General features: G+C 34.3%; 1 protein-coding gene across 5 annotated transcripts in view; it reads right to left on the bottom strand.

Moving 5' to 3' along the window:
• The window catches only part of SLC16A7 (solute carrier family 16 member 7), a 79,376-nt gene that overhangs the window by 12,766 nt on the left and 50,113 nt on the right, over positions 1-16,497 (bottom strand). The gene's annotated exons all lie outside the window — the stretch shown is intronic.

Raw genomic sequence — 16,497 nt, 5'->3', positions numbered from 1 at the left:
TTGTCAAATCCGATCATTCCAATCATAAATCTCTGGCTCCTGAGTCTTTCTTTCCCTTACCTCTTCAACAGGGGAGTGTTAATGCACAGTAAGATAACTATAGACTGTCTGGGAAAGTCTAAAATGTAGTTTAGCATAAAAACCTATAAAATTTAAAAGTATTGCTCTAGGTCCATTTTTCAGCTTCAGCTGCAATTCAGTTTATGGTATAATTACATCCATACTAACCAAACAGCTAGTGTGCAATTTAGCATGACATACATTATATGTTTTTGAACAACCATGGCTAGAATAGATGGTGTGCTACATATCAAGATTAAGAGGTTGTCAAAGCTCTTTAGGTAAACCTGCACAGCATCTGATTGCACTATATTTGGTCCAAACCATTACAAATAGTCTTGCTTTTGCAATAACGGAAGTTATCCAATACAATTTTAAATTTAATTATACAATTTTAAAAAATAAAAACAAAGAATCCAAAAAACCCAACGTCATAGAAAGCAATGCATTTCAAACTTACGACAGTGCAGGTACCCAGCACAAAGTGGAATGCCTTGATTTGCATCTGAGATCACTGCAAGTTATTCACTATACTGGTAACAGGTTTAAGTCTCTGTTTTTATGAATATCTAAAGGAATAAATGCCAGAAAATTCATGCAATGAAAAGCCAAATCAAATGAAATTAAAAGTGTGCTTTCACGGGCAAAATTATATTTTAGAGTCCAATCTTTGAATTACCTTAAATGTATTAGAATATTATTATTGATAGGCTGAAAATGGTAATTACTATTTGCATATACATAACAGAAGTCTTAAAAATATACCAAATGATCAAATTTTACCTCACTTCCTTTTAAGCTTCTATAATAAAGTTGCCCTGAGCCTGCCTGTCTTTTCTAATTGTTCATTAATATAGATATCAACTTGAAATTAAGTTGACTGGACAGTTGACTGAAAGATTTGAGTGATGTTTGGATCTTAGTTTGTGTATTCATTAAATAGCTTGACTTGCAAGGTGTCTTAAGCATAAATGTATATCAAAGCCAATAGATTTAAACATCTAGCTTAAACAAACTTAAACAAACAGCATGGAATGGACACCCAAATACACAATAGCCCAGGATTTTATTAAAAAACTTTAGAACACTTATGAAGCACTAAAACATTTAACTGAAAGCTTATATGATGACATAGCTAACATTTCTTTATTTCCATTTGAGGGCAACCACTAAGCATAACTGTGACAAGCAAGGCTGTCCCCTTTGGGTCCAAATGAAGAAAGCAGTAAAACATGGAAGAATACGATTTTATTTTTTTTATTTATGGAGCTATGTTTGGAAAATTAGTGGTTGCCTCATGTCTGAGTTAGAAAGCAAGCCCTTTTGAAATACATAAACAATAGAAATAATTTCTCTGAGTAAAAAAAAAAGACCCTTTTAACTGGAAATCTCTTTTTAACTCAAAGCAAAAAGTTTCATCCCAGTATCAAATACTAGCTACTAAATTTGAAAATAAATAAATCTAAGGCAAGTTAAGAAAATCTAGTTGCTGTTATTGCTAAACACATTAACAGTATTCACTTAAGACATATCAAAACAATTATTTTTAAAATTTTTTAAAAAATAATTTCTCAGTTCTTCTTCCTGTGATGAGATGGAAGTATTTACAAAATTGAAAATGAAAAATTTGTTTAGTATTTGCTAACAGACAGTTCCTTACCAGGAATGGGAAAACTTCATCTCTGCAGATCGTCACTGTAGCAGTTAGGCTGGGACTTTAAGTACAGCTTTCCAGATCAAAGCACACAGTATTAGCTTCACATACAAGACCTAATAGCTGAGTTCAAATATGGATGTATTAATTTATATAGGTTGTCTGAGCCTGACTCTATACTTTCAAATGACATAAATTTGGAATGTATCATGAATTTAAAAATCCTTTATAATACATCCTTCGAGCTGTTTTCTTTAAGTTAATGATGTGTACTTAGCATGACAGCTCCACTTAATATGAGGTTTTCTTTACTTATATTCAGTATTTTAATTTAAGATTTGTGCATGTGGGAAATATTAATTGTTGTTCAAGCCACAAAGTTAGTTTAAGCTCTCTAAATTATCCAGGACACTCTTCCAATGTGCTAAGTATGTTAAACATCTTATTCTGACATCTGTGCATACACTTTGTTATGGAATCTTGTAAAATAATGCATTTTCGTACCTTAATATAGATGTTTCTTCATAAATTTCAGCTGTTTGCTTGTACAAATTTCATGTCACATCTAACATCTTCTACAATTATTTAAGCAATGTTCACATGCCAGCATAGGTCTATATTCCTTGTGTATTCTTTCTTTTTAGATAAAGAAAGATTAAGCTGTTTAAATACTATTACACTGACAAAACCTTCTATACATTAATATATGTTAATGCACTAAAGGACTGCTGGTTGTCTTAATCTACTTTCCCAAAGCCTGAAGTAACTGCATAACAGATGTTAAGTCAAGAGACCCCCATATTTACTCTGGTCTCTCCCTTAACACCCACAAACCATCAGCCACAAAGGATTATATACTCCCTAAACCAAATTTAACACCATTATCGTAATATGTTAACACTCTCACAGCTGTATTTTTGCTTTATATCTTAGTGTTTCAGGCAAAGGACCAGGCTGTGAGACAGCAACTGTAACCAGTGCCACTGAAAAAGTTTCAGGAAGGGCTGTATTTTATAAGACAAGAAAAAATAGTTGCTTTTCACACTGTTTATCATTATGCCAAGGGAAAAGTGGCAAAAGTCATTTCAGTTGTGTGAGCAGAGATGGGGTCATGCATTTTGGAGCTGTTTGTGATGTTTCAAAGTCAATAATACTGTGACACCTATGTTCTGTTTCACTGGCTCAAAACAGCACTTGCACTAGTGCACAGAGAAGTTGTGGATGCTAAGAGTACATTTATATTAGATATCGTGAAGAAAATCTTCCCTGTGAGGTGCTGGTGAGGTGCTGGAAAGGGTTGCCTAGAGAAGCAGTGGCTGTCCCACCCCCATAAGTGTTCTAGGCCAGGTTGGATGTGGCTCTGAAAAATCTGGTCTACTGGCAGGTGTTCTGTCCATGGCAGGAGGGTTGGAACTAAATCATACCATCAGTCATAGATTGGCCTGGGTTGGGAAGGGACTTTAATGTCATCTAGTTTCAAACCTTTTAAGGTCATTTGCAAAAAGTCTCTCTCGATCCTTCTTGAAGGCTCCCTTCAGGTAGTGGAAGGCCACAATTAGGTTACCCCACAGCCCTCTCTTTTCCAGGCCGAACAATCCCAGTTCTCTCAATCTTTCCTCATAGAAGAGATGCTCCATCCCTCTAATACTCTTGGTGGCCCCTGGACTTGGTCTAACAGGTCAATATTCTTCCTGTGCTGGGGGTCTCACAGAGGGATGCACCCCTGCAGCTTGCAGAATATAAGGGCAGTATAGAGCAGAGCAGAGGGACAGAATCTCCTCCCTGGCCCTGCTGCCCACACTGCTTTGGATGCAGCCCAGGACACATTTGTCTCTCTGTGCTGTGAGTGCCCATGGCTGAGTCATGTCCAGCCTCTCCTCCCCCAGCAACCCGAGTCCTTCTCAGCAGGGCTGCCCTCAATCTGTTCATCCCCAGCCTGTGCTGACACCAGGGACTGCCCCAGTCCAGGTGCAGCACCTTGCACTTGGTCTTGTCAAACCCCATGAGATTCCCATGGGCTCACTGCTCAAGCCTGTCCAGGTCCCTCTGGATGGCATCCTGTGCTTCAGGTGTGTCAGCTGCACCACTCAGCTCAGTGTCATCTGCAAATGTGCTGAGGGAGAGCTCGATCCCTTCATCCCTGTCATTAATCAAAATATTAAATATTATAATTTATTATAATAATAAACAAAGTGCCAGTGCAGACCCCTGAGAGACACCATGAGTCACAGATGTCTCATGTCATTGACCACTACCCTCTGGATGTGGCTGTCTGACCAATTTGGACTCTTATCCAGCTAAGAGTCCACTCATCAAGTCCATCTCTCTCCAATTTAGAGACAAGGATGTGGGGGCTTGGGTCAAAGGATTTACAGAAATCCAGAGAGATGACATTTTTAAACCTTCCCCTGAGCACTGATAGTCACTCCATCATAGCAGGTTGGTCAGGCAGGGCTGTGCTGGCTGTCCTGAATCACTTCCCTGCTCTCCACGTGCCCTAGCATAGCTTCTAGGAGAAGCTCTTCCATTAGTCCTAGTTTGATTTCTCACTGATATAATACAGTGATATAATTAGAGATCACCCTGTAATTTCTCTTGCATACTCAGTGCATTCAGGCTTTTTATTTTGCTACCTCCATTAATTTTAGTATGGAACTAGAGATAAACTTTCCTGATAAAAAGGTAATTTTTTTTAACATATACTGACAGTGCTTTTTTAAACATATACTGACAATGTCATTACAGTGTTCATAGTGCCATCAACCCAAAGCGACATGAAATGACTCAGCCTGAACAATATGATACTTATTTAAATAAAGTGAATTTCTGAAAGAAGTTGAAAATAAATGTAGCAATATTTCAAATTGCACTAATGCTACATTGTAGATTGTATCCTGTCAAGTGGTTTAAATACATTTGCAGCCATCTGCTCTGCAGAGTCAATGCAGCTGTCTTTCCAGTCAAGGTTTATTTTTTATTTCTGTTTCCTACAAGGCTGGAAAAACCCAAGGAGCTCCAATAATTAGTATTAGTATAAACTATTTGCTAAGATCAGTCCAATTTTTCCCTAAAAAAAAACAATTTAAAATATTTCATATTAAATAATATTAAATGTTAAATAATAAACATGAAACATTAAATAATATTATATGAGTTTTCTTTCCACTAAAGAAAATTCGTTCAATCACAAAGGTTTTAAGCAAGTTCTTAGTAGTGCTAATGGAATTCTATCTCTGGTATTCAGAGGAAAAGCAACTCAAAATGCTTAAAATCTGTTCATTAACTTGGAAAATACTTTCAAAATATGCTGTTTTTCTCAAGTAGGACTAAGACAAAATATTATGCATTCTGTGACAGTTTAATCTCTCATTCAAAATCCTTTGGCTAAATTCTTTTAGTACTCTTGGACAGGCTTTAGAAATAAAAAAAAAAATATTAAAAAGTCATGCAACTATTTTTCCATTATTTTTTATATTTGTATTCTTTATCATGTTTCTGGGAATGGTAACCTGCATTTCTGACATATCCCATGTGCTTGTGTAACAGCAGTTAAGTAAATGAGCTCAAGAATCCTTGGCAAGTTTTCTCTTTAGTTCCTCTGTACATTTGGTAGCTTTTTTTTTTTCATTTCATATAACATTTACATCTGGCTGCACTGATCCCATAAACCTAGATAGCACAGTAACCTTGACAGAAAGCAATGAGAAAAAATGATCTTGCAGTAAATACCACCAAACAGAAATGCGTAACATCGAGTTAGGGTTGTTGGACTATGAGTTAGGAGAGCTCAGCAGCTAAAAGCTCAGCCTGCCAGGGAGGACGCAGCCAGCTGCTCAAACATCCATCACAGTTTGCTCTCCACCCCCTGCTCTTAACTACATTTCCACAGTGGCACTACTCTGAATGCTCACATTCTTACTCATGTCCTGAAGGAGCCCTGTATTGTATCAAACTTTTATCTTTCGATCTCTAATGAACATGAATTTGACCTTCATCTCTTCCTTGGAGGTTTATAAGGAATGCAGTAATTGTGCGTGTGGTAGCACGTAGGAGCCTGACTGATGGAAGAGTGCTCAGCTCTGGCTTCTTCCTCACGGTTCCTCCTCCCAAAAAGGTCACACCTGCAAGTTTTGAAGTGAAGTGTTGAATTCAGAAAAACACGTGTCTGACTGCAAATATAAGCTGCATTTTCCTGAAATGTTCAGGAGAAACAAGTGATCAGTCTTGCTGGTACTTGCTCTAAATGTATTACTTTTATGAAGGAATCACTTGATCTGCTTTGGTATTTGTGCTTTTCTAGTGATACATCAGAGACTTGAATCAAGGGCTTTACATATTTTGATTAAAGCTCTTGTTTGGCTTGCAGGTTTTTTTCTTGTTTGTTAGGGCACAAATGTGTATGGAGTTATGGACCATGTAATTTAGAAAATGTCTTCAAGTTAGCAAATTGCTCTGTATCTATGAATTTTAAAAAGCTGGAATAATGCCCAGTTTTTAATCAAGGAGTAGCCGTGCTGATTATTATTTACATGGATACGTATCAATGCTTTATATTAATTATGTTTTGCATGCTCTGCTGTAGAATTTTTTTCATGAAAGGCTAAAACGCTTGATAACAATGCAGAACACTTTAGGATAAATTATTTCTTTTGAGAAGACATTTCTTTTGAAATGAGCAATATGAAACTTCATAATATTTAATAGGAAATTAGTGCAATTTATGACCTACTGAACACTCAGCAGATTTCAGAAACATATATGATCACCAACTAAAAAAGCTCTGGCCCAAAATTAACTGACCAAATTTCACATTGACATCTTTATTATGAAAAGAAATAAGATGCAGAAAAATGTTTCAGCATTTTCTAAAAGTTTCCTTATATTTGGTTTGCTGTTATGTTCAGTATCACTGAGCAGAGTGAAGCCCATGCATAGATATTTTCAAAAACTAGTATTTAAACTTAGACAATATAGAAGAAAGGAGGGAACAAGCTAATGATGAGATGGAACACAAGCACCTGTAAAAGTTGTATTTAAACAGAGCCCCTGTAGCAGCAAGCACATATTTTTCCAACAGTCTGCATGCCTCTGCAAAGGGAAATAGCATCAGTTCATGGTATGTGCATTGCAATGAATCTTCTCAAAAAAATGCTAATTTCTTCAGAGAAAACCAAAGCAACCAGCAACCAGCTTGTAACTTAAGCATGCAGTGTATCAACATGAATATTAGAAAATTCATTGGCAAATAATGAGGTACTGGGAAAAATTAATGAAAGTTTTCTGCAGAAGAAAAGACAATGAATTTTAAAGGTAAGTATTTAGCAGCAATTAAGTCTTCAGGATGTCACAGGCTTGCATGAATCGAAATTTAAAACAGCTTTTCTGATTCAAAAAATGTGTTGGGAATTTCACTTAAATAATATTACTGTGCAATGCCCAATGATCCTGTGCCATTAAAAGCTACTTTTTCTTCAAATGAAAAATCAATCAAGGACTTATTCACTATCCCCCCCTGGAAATACAACAAAGATAATAATACTAAATATCAGTAAATGTAATTATCTACAGCAGTATACACTATACAATGTAATAATGAATTATATTCCCATTTCTTTCAGGGATTCATTTGGAACTCAAACTTTCTCATGAAAATGTGTAATGGGCTTTTTTTTTAAAAAGGCATCATTGGAGTGTTATCCTTCTGTCTCTGTAGTTGGCTGAAATGACAGGCTAAGTTCAATTTGGTAATCTCTGTGTTTGAGCACATGAACTTAAAGTATCCCATTTCTGAATATTTAAAATAAATCCTAATAGGTCTACTTTGAGGGAACAAAGGGAAATTAGTACTACTTAGAAACTATAGGTTTATCTATGGCTAACTAGTATTTTTATCTAATAGTTTTTCAGTCTCAAAAGTAATCTTATTAAAAAGCTGCTATGCCCAGACATGGAGACTACATACTCACAGAAACACAAAACAAAAAACCCCAATGCTTTCCCTCATCTGATTGATGAACTCAATGATAAAAAAGATTTGTTTTTTTTTTCCAGGGATACTAGAAGGTACTAATCCTATTTACAAGTATTTTTTCACGTGAAATATTCTGAACTCAGTCTTTCACTCAAAGAACTCAGAAATTTCTAATTGAAGATTCAGTGTTTAGCACTTTGTGCCTTTCCAAAGCAGGTTACAATTTTTAGCTATCAAACTTATCTTTATAGCTTGCTAACTGTGAACCAGATTGCCAAACAGGTTCTGTGTAGTCTGCTGGTACAAAGTGGGGGATGATTTACTGCAGATATAAAACTAAAAAAAAAAAATACAGAGGTTGGTTGCATTATGCCACTGTAAAAATTAGAATTACAGCAACTTGAAAATAAGAGATATGTAGTTAATCTAAGAGATGACTGTTGGGAACTAAAAATGAGCCAAACCCCCTCACCCCCAAAAAATAAAAGGTAAACAAACTGAAGAATTCATGCAAATATTTATTTTATTTCTTCATAGGTATTTTTCCTAAACCATGCTATTGGATAGTTACAAAGGTTTTCCTTTTTTCTTTCTTTCTTCAATCCTCTGAGGAATGGCTGACTTTTCTAAAAACCTGTCTGCATGTACATGTGAACTGTAAATGTTCATTTCTCTCCACTTTCTATTTATTATTCCCTATTATCATTCATTATTTTTATAACCCTTGAAAAATCCCTAGCTACTTTTCTTGGAAGCAGAATAATACTTTGTCAATTTAGCCTAGCAGAATTTTAGAGAGCAAAAACTCATAACACATAAAATAGTCCAGGCTATTGAGTAGTTCTTAGGAGAGTATTCTCTCCAACTCAAACTAATAAAATATTTAGATAGTGCATTTACACTGAAAAATCCAGCCAACTTCAGTTAAGATTAATATTGTCATTTAGATTTTTCTGTCTTCTACAAATTGCCCATCATATTAAAGTTTATACAATATCCGATTTCCATCCTGCACCCCATCCTACAGTTTATTTGTTTTCTTCCAGAATAATATTATAACTAAACTCAACTTAGAAATTATTCCTTATATACTGTTGCAGGCAATAATACGTAATTTCAGAGACAGCACAAGACACTTGCTTCCTCTCAGTCACTCCTTTATCATCTTTCTTTCTGCTCTCAGTTTTGCACTGTATAATTAAACTTCAAATTGAAAATACTGCATCTATTACCATCTTTCTATGGACCTCTTACTGTGAATTATGGATCATGAGTGGATCATTAAATCGCATCTACATACTTAGAATAAATGTGATGAGAAGTATAAATCTAGATGTACTTCTTTATAACTTGGAAGTGTCCAGAGAAGTCATTGTATTTAAGTATTTGTCAGGAACATTGTAAGATTATTTCCAAATGAAGTTAACACATTAATATCATCAGGCTTAAACTCTATTTTATAGAAAAAAAAAACATCTAAAGCATTATTTTATCATTTTAATTACAAGTTTTTACTAATATCCAGTAAAATGCATATGGTGTCTTTCAGTGCTAACATCTAGAAGCCTATGTGTATCAATTTACCAAACTCCTTTACAAACCTTAAATTAGATAATTTCTAAATATTTTAATACTAAAATAAATTATCATATTTAGTAATATTATACATATTTAATAATATGCAGTTCCCAATGTGCTGAGGGAATGGGAACAGGGAGGGAAAAGGGAAAAGGGAGGAGTGTGGGGAAGAGAAAGGACAAAAGAAACAGAAGAGGTATCTTTAAAACAGATGTGTTTTAAAGATACCATATAAAATGGGAACTAAATATTCTCATTAGTTTTTGACATCTACTTAAGAGTGTAAGTGCAGACAGTGGTAGTGTATTAATGGAATCATAGTAGACACAGAATTTGCATTTTTCCCACTATTTTTCAAAATACATTCAGTTGCCAATTAAAACTGAGACTCTTTGTGGAGCTTAATTTGCTTTGTTTTTTTCCTTATTTTCAGACAAATGAAAAAATAGCTTGTGCTTATATTGAGAAAAATCTCTTAAATTATAGAATGATATGTGAAGTAAAAAAACACTGACTATTTGTCTTTCTGGTCAGAAAGACTAAAAACAATGTACACTGTTAAATGCCTAGAAACATGAAGAAAAAAATCAGAATTAGAATAATGAACAGTCAAAGGTTATCAAAATAACTGTAGATCAAAAACAGTAACAATGTTTATGTGATGTTTTTCATTTTTTCAATGCATTTTCATTTCAACTGTGCTCAAAATCACTAGCCTTTATTAAACCCTAAAAGAAGTGGAAATTTTGAGGACAATTCAGTCAAATATGCAAAATCCTGGAAGTGTCCCAACCCAACCATTCTATGAGCCTATGATTTCCAATTTACTTAAATTTAAGACAACCCATATTTAACTGTTTTCTAAAAATAATATTCAGTAAAATATTTACTGAATAATCAATAATTTGAGAGTGGTTTCTAATATCTTCTCTTGTTATTTTATTTTTCTTGCATCTCTCTAGCCTTTTACAGACAAATGCATGTCTCAGAATAACTCTATCCAATGAAATTGACAGATAAATCAGATACAGTTTTTTAATCCTTACATCTGAGTAGATGCCAGTTTATCTTTGCATATTCCCATACCCACCTCACATATGTTTTCTCACCAGAGCTGAATTTGCCATTGAACTGCCACTTTTAGATTTCTGCTTTAGAAAAAGCTTTACTTGATGCGGTTTCAATTTTCTTAATTGTTCTCTGCATAGAGTCACATGCCATTTATTTTATGGACTCAATCAAAATTAGTATAAATGATGACCAAGTTAGGAGTGAAAGAGTAATGAAAAATTAACAGAAAAAGCCTGGGACTTATACAGTGGAAAAGAAATATATTATGAGGGAGTTGGACAGAGGCTGTTATGGCATTTGCATTTTGGCTGGACTAGAGAGGAAACAACATTCATAACATTCTCTAGACAGTCTACATAGTCCTCTCCCTTGTAGCAGCAGAGCATGCACCTCCATAGACAAGATTTTCTGAACACCTTGTCAGGTATTTTTTTTATAACATCAGGTGAAATAATCTGGAAGAAATTCCATAATACAAATTTTATTTTTGTTTTAACCCCACTTGCCACTTCAGTTCAGGTTCTCTGAGCATAGGGTCAAGTGATTTGCACTCAGCTTACTGTTTACTTATTGAGTAAGTAAATATTAAGAGCTTCTAAATCACAATGGCAAATGTAACCTTGCAAACTCTTTCCACAGGTATAAACTATAGTGCTATGTAAAAGACAAGAGAATCACTCCCACATATATTATGTGGCATGCTAATTGATTTTTAAGGAACAACACAGAAAATTAAAATAAGCATTGTATGAACCAACTTTATGCTTTAACATCAATTTTATTCCCAAACTGAAATAAAAATTTCAAACCTCAAAATTTTCAGTTAAATTAAAACTCTTCCAAAAACTCTGAAATATCTCTAGTGTGTTCTGCCATATAAATAAAAAAAAAATATAAATGTGTAGCAATATCAGGAACTAATACTTTCTCTTAGCTGAAAATAATTCCGAACATTTTTTCCAATGTTATTACGTATCATATTGCATATCATTATCAAACAGTTTTAGGAAACTCGCAACTCTACAGTTTCTTATTGTAGTATAAGCCCAAAGTGGTGCTTATTACTGCATATGCAGTCACCTAACACACTCTGAACCTCTCTAGATGAAGTGCCACATCTCATTCTGTGACGTGTAGTGCTCTGAGTGATTGTTCATGCAAGGGGACATGAGCCCCTTAGAATCATCTCCAATGTTGACAACATTCTTTTCCCATGCAAGAATCATACAATTTCAGGTTACTGACTGGAAGTGTTTTGTTACAGAATATGTTGCTTCAATGAATAATTCTTATAGTCACAGTGCCTGATTCTTGACTTCTCAGAGAACTTTGCAGCACTGGAGCTCTACGGAATCCAATAGATTGAAATTGAAGTTAAGAGATTCATACTTAAGGTCAAATTGTACAGTGTCCTTAGATTTTTGTTTTCTGTTTATGAAGTAGAGATAAGGTTACTAACAAATAAGTCAGAAGTTTTATCCAATGATTACTTCAATAAAGTGAATAACACCAGCTTTGCTCAAATCCTGTAAATCTTCAAAGCTAGTATTCTATATTTTATTTATATTTTATCTGGGGAAAAAGATATTAATCATTTATGGGGCATGTCTTTTTAAGATGAATATAAATAAAAATAAGATTTTAATGAATGCTTTTGGAATCATGTAAGTCATTGAAGGTACACTGTCAGGAAATCTTGATGTTGCAAACACACCTAAGGATGAACATATTTGCATAAATATATAAACATGTTTATATGTTGACTTTAGGTAGGTGAAGAAAAAATTAATTTAACTTTGAACTTTATGAGATCACTAAGGTATTTAAAATGAAGCATTTCTTGCAGGATAAACACCAATGTCCATACTTGGAATGGAGTCTCAGTTATTTTAGATGCCTCTGATAAGAGAGTAACATCATCAATGAAGATGTTCCTCCTGTCCAGCTTTAAACTCTTATGTTCCTTAATCAAATGTTTCATGGTAACCATTCTGGTTGTATAGTTCCTCTAAAGACAGTCTTTAAGTTAAGTATTGAGAAGTAAAACCTCCTGCACTTCATTTATTTACTTGCTGCTCTGAAAGTACAACTATTCTGAGGAGGCAAGTATTGCATAAACTTAAAGCTTAGCAACGCCACAATATGGAGAAATTATTATTGCAAGTTGGGTACATGCCAGCTGTATGTGGGACAGAGAAGCTCATCCTTTTAAAGGAACTAAATTCCCAGTCAGGTGAATTCTTTTCCAGGAAGAACAAAGGATTCCTCCATAGGAGAGCAGTATGAGTAAGGTTTGCAGCATGACAAATTTGGTGCTGCCAGCTGATACTGATAAGTGTTTGGGGATCTTGTTAAAAAGAGACTGAACTGTACTTAACTTTTAAATCATTCAGAGAACATAAGAAAATATAACAGATCCACAGATTTCTATCAGCTTATAATCAGCTACAGAAGAATTCAAACATAGCCAATTATTAGACAAGCCAGTTGTGGTTTTTTCCTTATCTGGTTATGGAAGAAAGTGAATTAGGGGTATGAGGAAAGTCATTGCAAAGTAAGAGAAGATTTACAAGCTCAAAGGTACTGTTAAAATTACCAGGTATTTTTAATAGCATTAAAACTAATGCAACTGAATCAGTGTCACTGGAACGTAGGAGAATTATAACCCATTCAACATATAAAATGATTAAAGAAGAAAATAAAACCTCACCCACAACAAGCTTAAAACCCCTAACAATGTGTGTGTATCTCTAATAAGAATGTTCTTAGATTTCAATATCTCTAGGTAGCAAAATATAATGTATTATATAAAATATAATGCAAATTATAATGTAGGGTAACAATCATGTAGCACGAAATCAACTCAGATTTGTGCAAAATTTGAACTTTACCTCTAGATTCTTTTAGCACTCAAAAGCCAAAGTCTTTATATTTAAAGTGTTTCAGATATTCAGCTTCAGAAGGAATGAATTAGAAATTCCCACTTTTATTGACTGACAACAGAAGATGTTTAGACAACTGGTCAGATGTAGGTGCCTACGCTGAGGAAGACTAAACATATGAATCCTGCTCATATTATCTCTAGCTACTATAGCTAAAAAGCTGTAAGCATACCGTTACTTTCTTCAAAGTTTTCTTTAAGTTAAAGCTCTTAATGGTACATGTTTAAAAGCATTACACGTAGAAAACCAAATGGGCACACATTCCCATGATCAGTGAGAAACTGTTAAAAGACATGTTTGAACTATATGAGGAAATCAACATCTTTTTTTCACAATAGAGTTACTGTTTTAATCACATTCTTTCATTTGGATGTCATGTCGTAGTAGATATTACCCCAAGCAAAAATCAGGTAGAACTGCAATGGAAATACTTAACTGTTTCTTGACAATGAAAAAATGCCTGCAAAAATGTGTGGAAAAGAAAGCTAAGATTTTATTTTTTTTGGCTTGCATGCACCAACAAAACATGTATTACCTACTATAGCTGCATTTTTTTGTATTCTTGGATGTACAGAAGAATCTCAGTAGAATATCACTATTAGATGAAAAGTTTCTGACTCCTAAAAAACTCTGCATATGGTTTATACATTTAAACACGTGCCACATAGTCTTTACAAAAACCTTCAAAATTAGTAAATAAATTTAAAGAGTATCTCATATAATCATAAAAAACATTCTAAACCATCACTTTTTTTATTTCTGCTGTTCCTCTGGCATCACCATAAACTTGTCACTAAGTCCCTGGCACACTCACCTCTGCTAATGACTGCAGAACTACATATCTTTATGAATCACAGTACGTCTCAGCTGTTGCCATTTGATACAGGCTTAGAAAATCTTTTAAACATATCAGTACAACTCTGTTTTCCTTGAACATACTCTCCAAAATAAACAAGGGAATAGTTCTTAGACATTCCAAAACAATGGACCAGTAAAATTCTATAATAAGTTCTTTGTAAAGTGCTGGGTTTATTCTTTCATTTGAACTGCTGGGTGACTACAATGGTATACACAGACTTTTCCTTCCCCACAGTTCTTCTATGGTATCTGCATAAATGTCTCATGATTCCCAGTTGCTCTAGACCATTGTTTCCTTACCTTTGAATAACCCAACACACATCACGAACACAGCCATTGTATAGTCCACTGAAAAACTATATGGGAACTAATCCAACATTTGCAGTACTCACAAAATAAGCATTCTTTCCTCAAAGCTTTACAAGCTCAATGAACATATCAAAGGCTTCAGTTTGTCCCTTGATACCTTTCTTAAACAAACCCAAAGTTTAATCCCCTTAGAAAATGATGCATGATATTTATTATTGTTAGACTTTGACCTGTTAATTGAAACTAGTGGAAATCAAAAAAGCATCATTTATGCAGATAAAAAAGCTGTCAATATTGATTTACTTATTGAAATCCCTGTCTATAAAAGCAATTAATATCAAGACAAATACAAAGTCTTACAAAGGGAAAGAGTTATTAATTAATGTTCCTTATGCAATCCACATTGCCTACTTGTATGTAAATGAGACCTGTTTTAGTAAAAGGCTAAAGTTAATTAAATTTAAGTTGCCACAAATATTTCTATAGAATCATGGAATTGTTAAGGTTGAAAAAGACCTCTAAGACCATCAAGCATAATCATTAACCCAGCAATGCCATGTTCACCTCCAAAGCATGCCCCAGGCGATCGTATATATGAAACCATGACCGATACCCTATGGCTGAAGCATCAAAAGAGGTTCATAGAAACACAGTGGGAACTCTTTATCATGTAATGTCTTTCTGACAATTACTGAAAATTAACACAAGCATACAATAAATGACAAAGAACTCCTTATTTCCCTCAGTGGAACCATGTCCTTAGCTTTGAGACTGGCTTCCTAAGTGAATCCAGATCCCAGCAAAACTCTTTTTTTCATGAAAACATTACAAAATTGGATCCCCAAAAGGCACTGAAGATTTAGCAATTAGATGTTATCTGTTCAGCAAAATGTAGCAAGTTGCAAAGCAGAAAACCATCTTGCTCCTGTACATAAGGTGACAAACCTGTTTGAAAAGAAAATTCATAAAACCATCTAAAACAGATATGGTTTGGGGTTTTTTTCACATTTCTTCTCTTGATAATTTTAGAGTGTTTTCTAAATATTTAGGAAAGCATCTCTGTTTAAAACATGCATTGCTTCTGCAGAACATTACAACATCCAGTTTTACTAAAACTCACAGCCTTCCAAAGAATACAAGACCTGGCTGTATTGCCCTTAACAGGTTTTAGCATTCATGTCTTGTTTTTTAAGAACTGAACTAATGTATATTTATAATATTTTGTTACTCTTATCTCCATTTGCTAGTAAGAGTCAAAATGCTCTGTTCTTGTGAAACCTCATTACAACTCCTTTTCCTTTATCTGTGAGTTTCAAATTAACTTGACATAAATGTTTTTCATATATCTCAGGCTAAATGTGAAGTATTCCCTTATGCCCATGAGGAACTCAGAAAGTTAGTAAGTTCTGCTTTCAAGGGCACTCTAAATGAGGTTATTAAAATGCAACACTTTGCATATTCTGATGGGGAAAAACACTTGCCCCTCACAACAAAGGAGATAGGTCAATTCAAGAAAGCTTCTCAATCTCCATATAGATGGCCACTGAATTCCTTGTGCCAGCATTTGTAAAACCAAAATTAGAAAATGTTATCAGGGAGGAAGAAAAGTGTAGGAACCCAGATCCTGCCCAAAAGTAAAAATCCATAACCATCTGTTGTTTATGTTACATGGATTTCACAACTGTCATCTCCACTGTGCATGCCATTTCATCTTCACAGCAATATCACCAAAACACCCACTGAGATAAAATCACAAATATTTTGAACATAGCATATGATACGTTATTTTCCAAATTAATATTAGACAAAGTCAAAATGAGGACTTGTCTATAGGCTACTTTTGTGCTGTCACATGAAAAATCCTCCAAGGCTTTGCTACTGTTTGGAAACACTTAACTTCAGACTTGAATAAATTATGCAATACTGAAGAGAAAGGAAGATATTAAGTGCTACATTTTTTAAGAATAAGTGTGTTTTGAAAAATTATAATGGCCACTCCATACACTTACATAGCATCATTCTTCAAAAGCAGCCTAAAAATGCATTTTCAACTA

This window comes from Lonchura striata, chromosome 5 (assembly GCF_046129695.1).
Source record: "Lonchura striata isolate bLonStr1 chromosome 5, bLonStr1.mat, whole genome shotgun sequence".
Lineage (NCBI taxonomy): Eukaryota > Metazoa > Chordata > Aves > Passeriformes > Estrildidae > Lonchura > Lonchura striata.
The sequence above is the reverse complement of the archived record's forward strand: the minus strand, read 5'-3'. Positions and strand labels throughout refer to the sequence as shown.